The following is a 12290-nucleotide window of genomic DNA, read 5'->3' on the forward strand; positions in this document are numbered from 1 at the left end:
GAAAGTCAGCCAGCCGTCTAACCAACACTGATTAAGAGAGTGCCTTTTTGTGTTTTGAATTGTAATCTCCTAGGAACACCAGTAAATGGGTGCAGGGCGAAGCGACAGACCCAAGCCCTGAAGAAGTTGCCGTAAGTCTTTTTAGTTGGCAACAAAACATGTCGGCATTTTAAATACGAGTAAACTCGCAGCCAAGAATAAAGTCAAGAGGGCCAGCGAGTTATAACTCATCTCTTAACTTTCACTTAAGTGGGGTGGCATCATCAGTGTCACCCCCCTTCACTTTGTTGGGTTCAGCCTTACTGTGTACCAATCTTGGTGCACAGGCAGGTACTGTTGCCCTAGCACCCTCACCAGTTCTTTTTCTTTCACACTTCACATTTTCTGTATGAGTGGTGTACGCTAATGATGAGAACCTAGGTGGCAGGCGAGTACCTTCCTGCAGAGCCTCCATGGCGTTACTCCCGTGAGGCGACACCTCTCTTTTCCGACCTATTATTGTGTTCCAGCCTTTCCTCCTGCTTTCTTCTTACTCTAGTCTGTTAGCAGGTGGGGAGAAACTTATAGAGGTATATGGGGGAACAGTGCACTCTCTCTTTTTAATGAATAATTAGAAAGTGGTGAACCTGGTCTAGAAAAGTAAATAGCTTGAAATGCTGGCTATTGCCCAATCCTGAAATGAATATAGGAGGGTTTGACTAGGTACAACTGTAGCACCAAAAGGAACAGTTCCTGTGTTGTTGCGAGTATCTAGAGAGGGGGACAACCTGTTCCTGTAATCCCCTAAGCTCCTTGGTGTAGTAGGTATTGAGAACGGCAACTTAGCCGTGAGAGCTTTACAAAAAAGCCTTGGTAATATAATTTTAATTGATATAGTACATCACGATCATCTACCAGTGGATGGGTGATGTACTGGCTGACTATTCTATAGCAAGGATAAAACCCGATAAACAGTGTTATGGCCGCACACTGTCTAGCCTTCACAGACGACCACATAGCCTCTATCCTAGCGGGCCCTTCACTATTACCAGACGCCCCCCTTAGTGCCAAATCCACCACACAAGACGATTGGGAAAAGCTTTCAAACACTAGGAAACGACAGATCAGAATAGCACTCCATGGAGCGCTGATGACGGAGTACCTCAGGGCAGGAGCAGCTCCAGCCAGCCTTTTGGTACGCATTGAACCTAAGATCTTCCTAGAGGAAAAAAAATTCAGAGTAGACTGGAGCTACATTGCAAACAAATGCACAAGGGACTGGCTTGTATTAATTATTGAAACAGCCTAAAGACTTAGTGAAGAACTCCTAAAAGAAATCCTTGATATAGAGGCCACAATAAAAGCTGATCAAACTATAACAGACACAAAAGAACAGCTCAGTAAAATTCAGAGTGATCTAAGCGATTATCAAACATATATGGTCAATCAAAAAATCAAAGGCTTGAAACGAAATTTAGACAGGTCTAGTCACGAGTGGGCGTATCCATACACTGAGTATAGACACTACCAACAAGATCAGGCACAGAACACTGCACCTCAGGGACAAAGAGGAGGAAGACGCAGGGTAGAAGGGCACCAAACAACTGGTCCTTCGATAACACCAGTAGTGAGGAAGACGACCCGAATGCACAAACAAACGTAACGGACCAAAGGGTCAGGTTTGATGCAAATGATAGAACCAACGAAGACCTAGGAGCCTTGTTCAGTGTTTTTTTAGGTCAGCAACACCAGCACCCACCCAACACAAGAGGGGTAAACAACAGGGGAAAAGGGCAAGGCCGAGGGCGACAGAACCCCAATACAACATGGCAGATGTTCTCACCCACGACAGACACGCAGTCGAGGCAGGGACCAGTTACAACTATAAGGCCAGATACTATAGTAGTTAACTTATCAGAACATCAACTAAGTCCAGATGAACTAAGTGTCCTTAACAAGGGACTAGGATATGTACCCACTCCAAAAAATGACAGTTTCCAACTTAGAGGAGAAATCCATGGTATGATGAGGAGGATCAAGCTCAAAAAATTCTTCCATGGCAAAGAAGAAGACGAACAAAATAAACAGTCCCTGTTTTCCACGAATTGACGACGTCCGTCTAACTTCTGTCCTTCGAGTAACATGATAGGCCCGGAAGTGCAGGTCTTCGAACAGAAAGTGTTACAAGACATCAATATATTGGAACAGAAGACGAAAAAGATCCCCCATACTAATATGAATAAGAAGGAATGGGCAGCACTTAGAGACCTGGAAAAGAACATGGCCATCACCATAAAGCCGGCTGATAAGGGCTGAGCGGTGGTGGTCATGGACACAAAAAACTACGATATGGAAGTCCAGCGACTGCTATGAGATCGCAAAAATTACAAACCCCTAGCTAAGGAACCAACAAAAGAGCTACAGGATACCATCATAAAACTAGTAGCGGATGCTAAAGAGAAAAAATGGGTGACCTATAAAGAAGCAGAGTTCCTTGTAAATCTAAAACCCAGAATGCCGGCGTTCTACATAGTGCCTAAAATTCACAAGGCACAACGGCCCCCTCCCGGGCGGCCCATTGTTTCCGGGATATAATCATTATTGGAACCCCTCTCACAATTCTCAGATTTTTTTCTTAGAGAATGTGTTGTAACACAACCGTCATTTGTAAAAGATACAACAGACTTGTTAAAAATCTTGGCGGAAGTAGTCTATGACGAACATGAGAACTGGTTGGTCACCATAGACATAGAATCCTTGTACACCAGCATCCCTCAGGAGGCGACGCTGGTGGCAGCAGCGCGCTCCCTGAGGGAATGCGAATGGTTCTATGATACGCCACAAACGTTCGTCTTGCAACGCATAGAGATAGCCCTCACTAACAACTATTTCGCGTTCAAAGACCAGATCTACCTTCAAGTCTCTGGGACGTCTATGGGGGCTACATTTGCCCCAAGTTTGGCGTGCATTTACGTAGGCCAATTTGAGGCGCACTACATCAACCACAAAACTAATCTCTTCCAGGGGAACATTGTCCTCTGGAAGAGATATATTGATGATGTCCTGTGTATCTGGCGAGGCACGGAGGATCTATTGATGGAATTTCTCACTTGGATAAACAACTTAGATCCAAGTCTGAGATTCACCTGGACTATAAGCAGAACATCGGCTACTTACCTTGATCTGGACATCCATGTCATAGACAACAAGTTGGTTACAGGGGTCCACCAAACACCAACAGACAAAAACTCGCTACTGTATTATAAATCTTTCCATCCACGTGCTCTGCGAGACAACCTGCCTGTAGGGCAATTTTTACGTTACCGCAGAAATTGCTCCTCAACGGATGACTTTAGAGAACAAGCACAACAATTGACCATCAAACTGAGGGAGCGAGATTATCCCAAGAAGATCATTCGTCATGCGCAGAAAAAAGCATTAAACATTCCACGACCAGCATTACTGGAACGAACAGTGAAAGAGAGTGAAGAATGCATTCCAGTAGTAACCACGTTTGGACCACTATCAACTCAAACACGCCAGATCATTAGACGACATTGGCACCTCCTGAGCACTAAAAATATGACTATGCCGCAACCCAGATTTGCATTCAAGCGTTTCACCAACTTCCGTGACCGGCTGGTACACACACGCCCAAAAGTTACATCGAGAGAATCCTCCCGAATGGACATTACCCCTGTGGGAGTTGTTCGGTATGCGAGCTAACAACCATCACAAAAACTGTTGTTCTGAGGAATAAACAGACGTGGCACCTCAACAAATACAGCAACTGTAATTCCACAAATGTGATATACAGATTAACTTGCCCATGTGAACTGCACTATATCGGTCTAACATCACGTAAGGTGAAAGTTTGGATACAGGAACATCTAAGCACCATAAGAGCTGGAAAACTAACTACCAAACTGGTTCAGCATTACAAAACAATGCAACATAGTCCAAAACAACTTCGGTGGGTGATATTGGAAAAAGTGCAAGGTGACCAATTCAGCATTGAATGCAAATTATGTACCAGAGAAGCTCGATGGATATATCAAGAATGCGCGGAAGAAATGGGCCTGAATGACTTTATCGAATGGGGCAAAGTGGATGTCTAACCCCATGGAAATAGATGTACCAAACAGTGATACACACTGATCTAGGGGAGGGACTACAAAGTAGTCGATACTGTCCCACCTGTCAAACACCGAGCTTATGAAGATACACAGCAAAACGACAGTCAGTGTGCATGTAATAATGGGCTAGCCTAAAACAACCATGTGCCAATCCCAACTAATAACATAGGGAAGCCTCTTTGAGTATTGTCATTCGATAATCCGGACTACGCCTTAGACATTAGGTAAAATGACTAGGGGTGCAGCCATTTAGAGGTGACAGCGTACCATAGTAGTGGGGCTCTAAACACCATCAAAACAACGAGGTGTAATATACATAGGTGTTTTGATACAGATTGAACAGGCAGGCACCCGTTATGAAAAGGAAAAGAAAAAGATAAAGAAAGTAAATCTTGGTTAACACTACGAGGATATTAGACACAGTGTAGGTGATATAGGCAACATGTATCACTGTATAGCATAGAGACACTCCAAGATGGCGGCCGTGAGTTCCATCAAAAGGGAGGAGTCCCTCCTCACCGTGACGCGGCGCATGACAAACCAGGCAATAAAAACGAACCGCGACTAGAGCCGGGTGCTGGCGAGACAACGCCCGGTTCCAGCTTCACTCGCGGTAAAGGGAAGATTATAGCGGGCGGCATGAACTTATATATGCGGGCATAAAAGTGGTTGGATAAGTAATCTTATCCGCCGAGCACATACGCGGTAATAGATGTACACGAACGCATGCGGGCGTGCCGCGAAAGGGACCCCGAGAGTAGAAATCCCTCGCAGCCAGTTTTGCAATCCCTTAATAGCAGTGACGAGGAGAGATTAACATCTACTTAAATGTGGCAAGAGCTAAATAACGTAAAAACGGTGGGAGAACATACACAGAGGTAGTACACATTGTGGCAGAGTTTAACATATGATTAGAGTGAATCGGACAGATAGCCTTTGCACAAGACTTTTAAAAATACAACAAGTTAACAGCATGAACTGCTTTTATAACTTTTACAGAGACTGACGGGAGCAGCTTGCTGCAAAATTATCCACAACAAGGGATACAGATACTGCCAAAATGGAGGTATAGGTATGCCTTCCACAGCAGGTGATACGGTAAATGTTTTATGACATATGATGAAGGAGATATATATGGGCGCTCAATTCTGAGCACTAATTTTTGCTATAGAGAAAGTCAGCCAGCCGTCTAACCAACACTGATTAGGAGAGTGCCTTTTTGTGTTTTGAATTTTAATCTCCTAGGAACACCAGTGAATGGGTGCAGGGCGAAGCGACAGACCCAAGCCCTGAAGAATTTGCCGTAAGTCTTTTTAGTTGGCAACGAAACATGTCGGCGTTTTAAATACGAGTAAACTCGCAGCCAAGAATAAAGTCAAGAGGGCCAGCGAGTTATAACTCATCTCTTAACTTTCACTTAAGTGGGGTGGCATCATCAGTGTCACCCCCCCTTCACTTTGTTGGGTTCAGCCTTACTGTGTACCAATCTTGGTGCACAGGCAGGTACTGTTGCCCTAGCACCCTCACCAGATCTTTTTCTTTCACACTTCACATTTTCTGTATGAGTGGTGTACGCTAATGATGAGAACCTAGGCGGCAGGCAAGTACCTTCCTGCAGAGCCTCCATGGTGTTACTCCCGTGAGGCGACACCACTCTTTTCCGCACTATTATTGTGTTCCAGCCTTTCCTCCTGCTTTCTTCTTACTCTAGTCTGTTAGCAGGTTGGGAGAAACTTATAGAGGTATATGGGGGAACAGTACACTCTCTCTTTTTAATGAATAATTAGAAAGTGGTGGACCTGGTCTAGAAAAGTAAATAGCTTGAAATGCTGGCTATTGCCCAATCATGAAATGAATATAGGAGGGTTTGACTAGGTACAACTGTAGCACCAAAAGGAACAGGTCCTGTGTTGTTGCGAGTATCTAGAGAGGGGGACGACCTGTTCCTGTAATCCCCTAAGCTCCTTGGTGTTGTAGATTTCAGAAGAGGAGGCAAGCTCAATTCAAGCCCTTGGAGATCTTCCTCAAGCAGGGTACACAGCAAACAACAAAATCATTTCTCCTTTTATTTGCAGCAAGTAGCCACTGCGGGCCAACCCCAGGCAGCAAACAGCACAGTGGCAGTATTCCTCCTCAGCTTCTCCGGCTCTTCTCCTTGGCAGCGGTTCTTCTTGATTCCCAGAAGTGATCAAAAGTTCTGGGCCCCAATATTTATACAGCAAAATCATTCGTTCTCTGGTGGCAGAGAAGCCCTGTGATCAGTCAAAACCAGTTCTGTCCTCTCTGGTGCAGCGTCCTTCTTGGTAGGAGGTCGAGACAGCATTGTGGTAGGCAGACCAGGCCTATTCAGGTGAAAGGAAATCTACTCCCCCTACTCTATATGCAACTCAGTTCTATTCAGCCCAGCCCTGACTCATCCAGACTCTCTGGAGCCACTGAACATCCCCAGCCCCTCTCATTCCAAAACCAGACAGTCATTACACATTCTAGCAGAGACACACTGGATGGCTAAGCAAGAAAATAACTACTTTCTGAAAGTGGTATTTTCAAACACAGAACGTAAAAATCACCCTCACTGAAAGATGCATTTTAACATTCTGAATTTAGGCATACTAAACTTTACTTTCCCACCTTGTTCCCGGGGTAGTTATATTTATAAGATGTTATAAGCAAACTCCCCATTCTATCCCATGGGAACAGATAACCTTGCAATAGTAAAAAATGAAATTCGCGGTATTTCACTATCAGGACATGCCACGCACATCAGGGCATGTCCTACCTTTCACATATGATGCTGCCTGCCCAGAGGGGTAATTAGTGCCTACCTTAAGGGTGACTAACATGTAAGAAAAGGGAAGGTTAAGATTGGCAAGTGGGTGCACTTGCCAAGTCGAACTGGCAGTACTAGACTTCACACAGGCACTGTAATGGCAGGCCTGAGTTACACTTACAGGCTGCTTATGTGGGTGGCACAACCAGTGCTGCAGTGCCACTAGCAGCATTTAATTTACAGGCCCTAGGCATACTCACTGCATGGTACTAGGGACTGACTAGTAAATAAAATAAGCCAATTATGGAAATACCAATCCATAAAAATTTACAAAAGGAGCACTTGCACTTTGGCACTGAACTGCAGTGACAAAGTGCCCAAAGCATCTAGCCCAGCAAAACAAAGTCCAACACACAGCAAAAACACAGGAGGCAAAGGCAAAAATACCGGGGAAACCCATTCCAATAGTGCCAGGTCTAACAGTGAACTTATAGGTCATTCCACACTCCTTCCACATAGCCCTCATGTAATTGGACATGAAGTTTGTACCCTGGTCAGATACCACCTCCTTGGGGAACCCCTTATGGGTATAGACCCCAATCAGTGCCCTGGCCATGACAGTGCTGTCACTGTCCTCAAAGGTATAGTTTCTGGGTACTGGTGGCGTGGTCCACCAAGACCAGAATAAATCTGTTGCACAAGGCTGTCTGGGACCCAGAAGCACCACCACATCGATGCCAACCTGCTCAAAAGGGGTGTTAATGACAGAAAAATGTTGCGGGGGCCTTGCACCTCCCGCCTGACTTGCTACTTACCTGGTAGGTATGACAGGACCTACAGAACACATCTGGAGCCTTCCTCATTTATGGCAATCAAAGTGGATGACAAGTCTGCCAAAGGTCTTGTCTTACCCCATATGATCTATCAGTGTCACATCATGAGCCAGACTCAGTAAAAAGTCCCTGAAGTGCAGGAGTACCACCAACACATGAGTTGCACCATGCTCAGGAACCTTATGCTCCCTATACAAGAGACCAATTCCCCAGTAAATCAGATGCTGCCCAGAGGCATAACCAGCTGCCTGGGCTTTGGTGTGCTGATGACCCTCAAGAGTAGGGCACTCTTTCTACTCCTTGCAGAATTCTTCCCTGTAGTAAACCCCTTACTGATGCCAATCGGTCAGTTTAGGCAGGTTCCCCAGTTCTGCCACATTTTCCCCTGCATGTACCGGGGTGTCCACCTCAGGTTCCACCACCTCATGGGATATTCAGATGTGGGTTTCTTGCACTCCTTGCTCTTCTTCTTTTTGCCAGACACCTGGGCCATTGTTTCAGGTACTCCTGACCACCCCCATGAGCTGCTATGGACCACGTGGTCAGACACACCCACCAAGGCAGCCCCATCATCTCCAAGTGTGACCTGAGCTCCACCTCTTTCCAGATGGTGGACTCCAGGTCATTGCCCAGCAGACAATCCACATACTTGGATGGACTCTCAGATGCCTTCTGCAGACGTAAGACTCCCACAATCAAAGAGAACCAAATCCACAGGGTAGTGGCTCTCATGGTTGTCAGCTGCAACAGCCTGATGGAACTTGTTAAGAACCACCTGCTCGGAAGATACCACATGGTACCAGATGGTAGACATGCAGGCTCCTGTGTCTCTCAGAGCCTCCACCCTCTGCCCATTGATGGATGCCCACTAACTGTACTTTCTAGTATTGTCAGGAATGTGGGTTCTCAGTACCATCTCTCCATAACCCAGGGGCATTGGATTTAAATGTACATACTTCCCAGCACTATCTAGGGCCATCTCCTTCCCAATCGCTACACTAGCCAACCCCAGCGACTGACCACTGAAGGAGCCACGTGCCCACTTGGGACGCTTGGCATCCTCTTTGTCCTGCCCTTGCTGACACTCATTGTACTTCACTGGAGCCTTTCCTGTAGGCTCACTAACAGGGAACAGCAGTAGCAAAGAACCAATGGCGGACTCCAGTAGCCGCACTTCTTAGCTGTGTTCCCTTATTAGTTTGTACCAGTGTTATGGAAGTTGGATGTCCATAATCAGCTTCTGCACCTGCCATTGAGAGATGCAAACTGCTGGGCTGATGTACAAGACTTTGAGAAAAGGTGGCGAAATGCACTCCCAGATTCATCAGTTTCAATAATAATGAAAAGAAAAGGTCTTCCTTGAAAAGTTGCATGAGTCTCCTTGATAGGGGCCCAGTCTATAACCTGTGAAAGTAAAAAGCTCCTTTCCGATGTCACATCATCGCAATGTGGTGTTCCACCTACAGGGAACGACTTCTTCTTCTCAGCAGGGTGATGGGAACCCTGACCCTGAGAACTAGTTTGGGGCCCTTTAGAGAAATACGTGTCCGTTTTTTCCCCCTTCTTCTGTTTGAGAACCTACCCACCCTGGTGGTGACCCCCTCAGATACCTTCATGTGGACTCTGGTGCTAACCAAGCAGTCTGCCTCCTTAGCAAGCTCTCTGGAGTCAGTGAGCATACTATCAACAAGGTGCCGACGCAGATCTGTAAAACAAAGAATGAACAAATGCTCTGTCGCAAATAAAAATTCACCTTTTGTCTTTGTGAGTGTGTATTTTAAGTTGTTTCTACTTTTTGGTGTGCTTTTGAGAGTTTTATACTTTTTAATTTTTTTGCTTTACTTTCTTTTTTTTACCTTCATTAGTTCTTTTTCCTGTTTCTTTTATTTCTCTTCCCTCCCCCCCCCCCCGAGCCGTTGCAGAGCAGGGCACAAAAAATTGTCAGCACCAGGAAGGAGTGCAGCCCTGCACCTTGTTTTCAGAGGTGGAGGTGGCAGCGCTGGTCTTTTATGTCTGGCGCCACCTCCCCTCCATCCTGGCAGCTGGCAGCGTTGGGCCAGAGTATACCGGGGAGTGCACCACTACTCTAGGGTCCAACGCACCGAGCATCAGCTGATGCACCAGTGGTCTGACATTCTGGACTGAAAGCAGGACCTGCTCGACCTGTAGGAGTGGAGGCCACAGGGCAAACATAATTTGTTGCGAGAGTACACCAGGGAGTGCACCACTACTTTAGGGTTCAACCCCCCGAGCATCAGCTGATGCACCAGTGGTCTGACATTCTGGACTGAAACCAGGACCTGCTCAACCTGTAGGAGTGGAGGTCACAGGGCAAACATCATTTGTTGCAATTTATTAGAAATTCCAAAATCTAGTTTACTACATTTGGAATAGGGCTAAGTAGGTTTAGGAAATTTTTAATCGGATAGGACGGCTATATACTACTATTCAATCTGATTTAGAAAAGTTCAATGTTATTGCGATTGCGTTTTCCTGCCCCTAAAATATTTTTGGAGAAATTATTTTATTTACTACCAATACTTTTTTTGTCTTTTTGTCTTACATGAGCATCCAGGGGCAGGAAGAGGGCTGAGGTGGGTGAGGTAGCAGCTGGAGGTGCCTCCCAAAGTTCCTCTGCTGATGGCTCTTTTGGTCCTAGTAAGACCTCCTGTTGTTAACATTAATATTTATTTCCCTAACACTTACCACTCCTCATTTTGAATTATTATTTCTACCTGTTTTCTATTTTTTTCCAAATCCTCTTTGATTTATCAGTTTCTAAATTCTTGTTATTCGTGCATTATCCTATTTACTTATTTTCTATATTTCAAATTTCTGTACTTTACTTTAAACTGTCTCTGTACTAGTCTTTCTGTAGCTTCCTTTCTTTGCCCTGCTGTCCAGCTTTGTCAGTCAGCTTTCCCTCTCCCCTTATATATGTGTGGACTGCCTAGTCGTGGTACTGTAAGGCTCAGAGAACCGATTAGGTCATGTACTACTACCATGAAGATTACATGTCCAAGTAAGGTATTTTATACATGTTTGTTGAGATGGCAATAGTCACGTTGGACACCCCAAAGTTGTGTATTAGCTAGGCCTAGTATTAGCAGCAGTTAGTGATGACCGTGCACCATGGCTGGTAGGAAGTATGAGAAGGGCAATCGCATTGCATTTCCCAACAAAGACCATATGTCCAGTTGTCCACTCTTTTATTTCTTTAAAAAATATTAGATTTATCAATAACTCTGCCACTCGATTAAAGTATGTCTTGAGGCTTTTCAAAAACTGTCACCAACAACATTTCCAACCTAAAATGTTCCATCAAAGGTGCTGTAAATGAATTGTAGTGATGTGTGTGGTTGTATTTTGCTATAAAAACAATTCATAGAGGTAGGCGTATCAGGCATCTAAAAAATGTGTAATATTTTTTCTAGCTGCGACGGCCACCAGTGCCGTGGCCACGAGTGACAGCGCCAGCCAGTCAACAGATGGGGAAGCGGTAAAAGAGGTCAGCAGCAGTGGTGGTCGGTGGTAAGTCATATTGCTTATTTATTGACAATTAATTATATATTCACTGTAAGGGTGTACTAGTGTTGACTCGTGAACAGTCAAACACACCCCTCTTTAGCAGACACAGCGGGAGTTGAGTAACTAATGGCCTCTTCTATCTTCAACTTAGCAGAGAAAGTTTCATGAAGAGTCTGACCTTAATGGGTTGATGGAAAAGGGAATGAAGGATTGAAGTAGAAAGGGTGGGTGAAATGTAATATGACTGGCAGAGAAGGATGCACGGGTGAAAGGATGCACATACTATATGGGACTGATAGGATGCATGAGTGGGTGAAGGATGACTGAAAGGTGAAAGATGGCCTGCCTATGTGGATGAAGGTGTATGTGTGAAAGGATGCCTGCTTGGGTGGGTGAAAAGAATCCTCCAGCGGGTTTGATGGGTCAAAGCCAAGAATGCAAGGGTCGGTAAATGACAAATGTATGTTGGTGAAAGTTTGGTTGTGAAAGAGAGCCATGTTTGGATGGATGGATAATGTATGGACGGATGCTATTCATAGATGAAGACTAAATAGAGAGAATGTAAAACTTAAACGGTGAGTGACAAAGCCAAGGGTGAAGAACAAAAATGTAGAAGAACAATGCAATGATGAATAGAAAAAATTCCTGAGAAGAAGAGTAAACAAAGGACTAGGGTGCTCCTCTGTACTGGAATTCTTCTCGCCTTCTTTACTTGCTTGGAATGTTTTTTTTATCAAGGTTTTTGATTCAAAGTGTTGAGGAGGTATTTCAGACTGTTCCCTTGAGTCACACTATTTTTCAAGCAAAATATATGTTATGTTTTTTTCCTAGTATCCACCCATCATCTTCAATCGTCTCTCTCTGAGTCCCTACCCTTGGCATTTCACCAGTGACAGCCATGGATGACCTATCAGGTGCATGGTTACATCGGAGACACTGCATTGTTGGCTGTGCAATGTGTGTCTGCCTCAGTTAATATGTAGGCCCCTTTACAAAATGTCATGGCACTGCACAAAATACATAGTTATGTTTACCTTCACTCCC

Source organism: Lissotriton helveticus, chromosome 3_1, assembly GCF_964261635.1.
Source record: "Lissotriton helveticus chromosome 3_1, aLisHel1.1, whole genome shotgun sequence".
In the NCBI taxonomy this organism is placed as follows: Eukaryota; Metazoa; Chordata; class Amphibia; order Caudata; family Salamandridae; genus Lissotriton; species Lissotriton helveticus.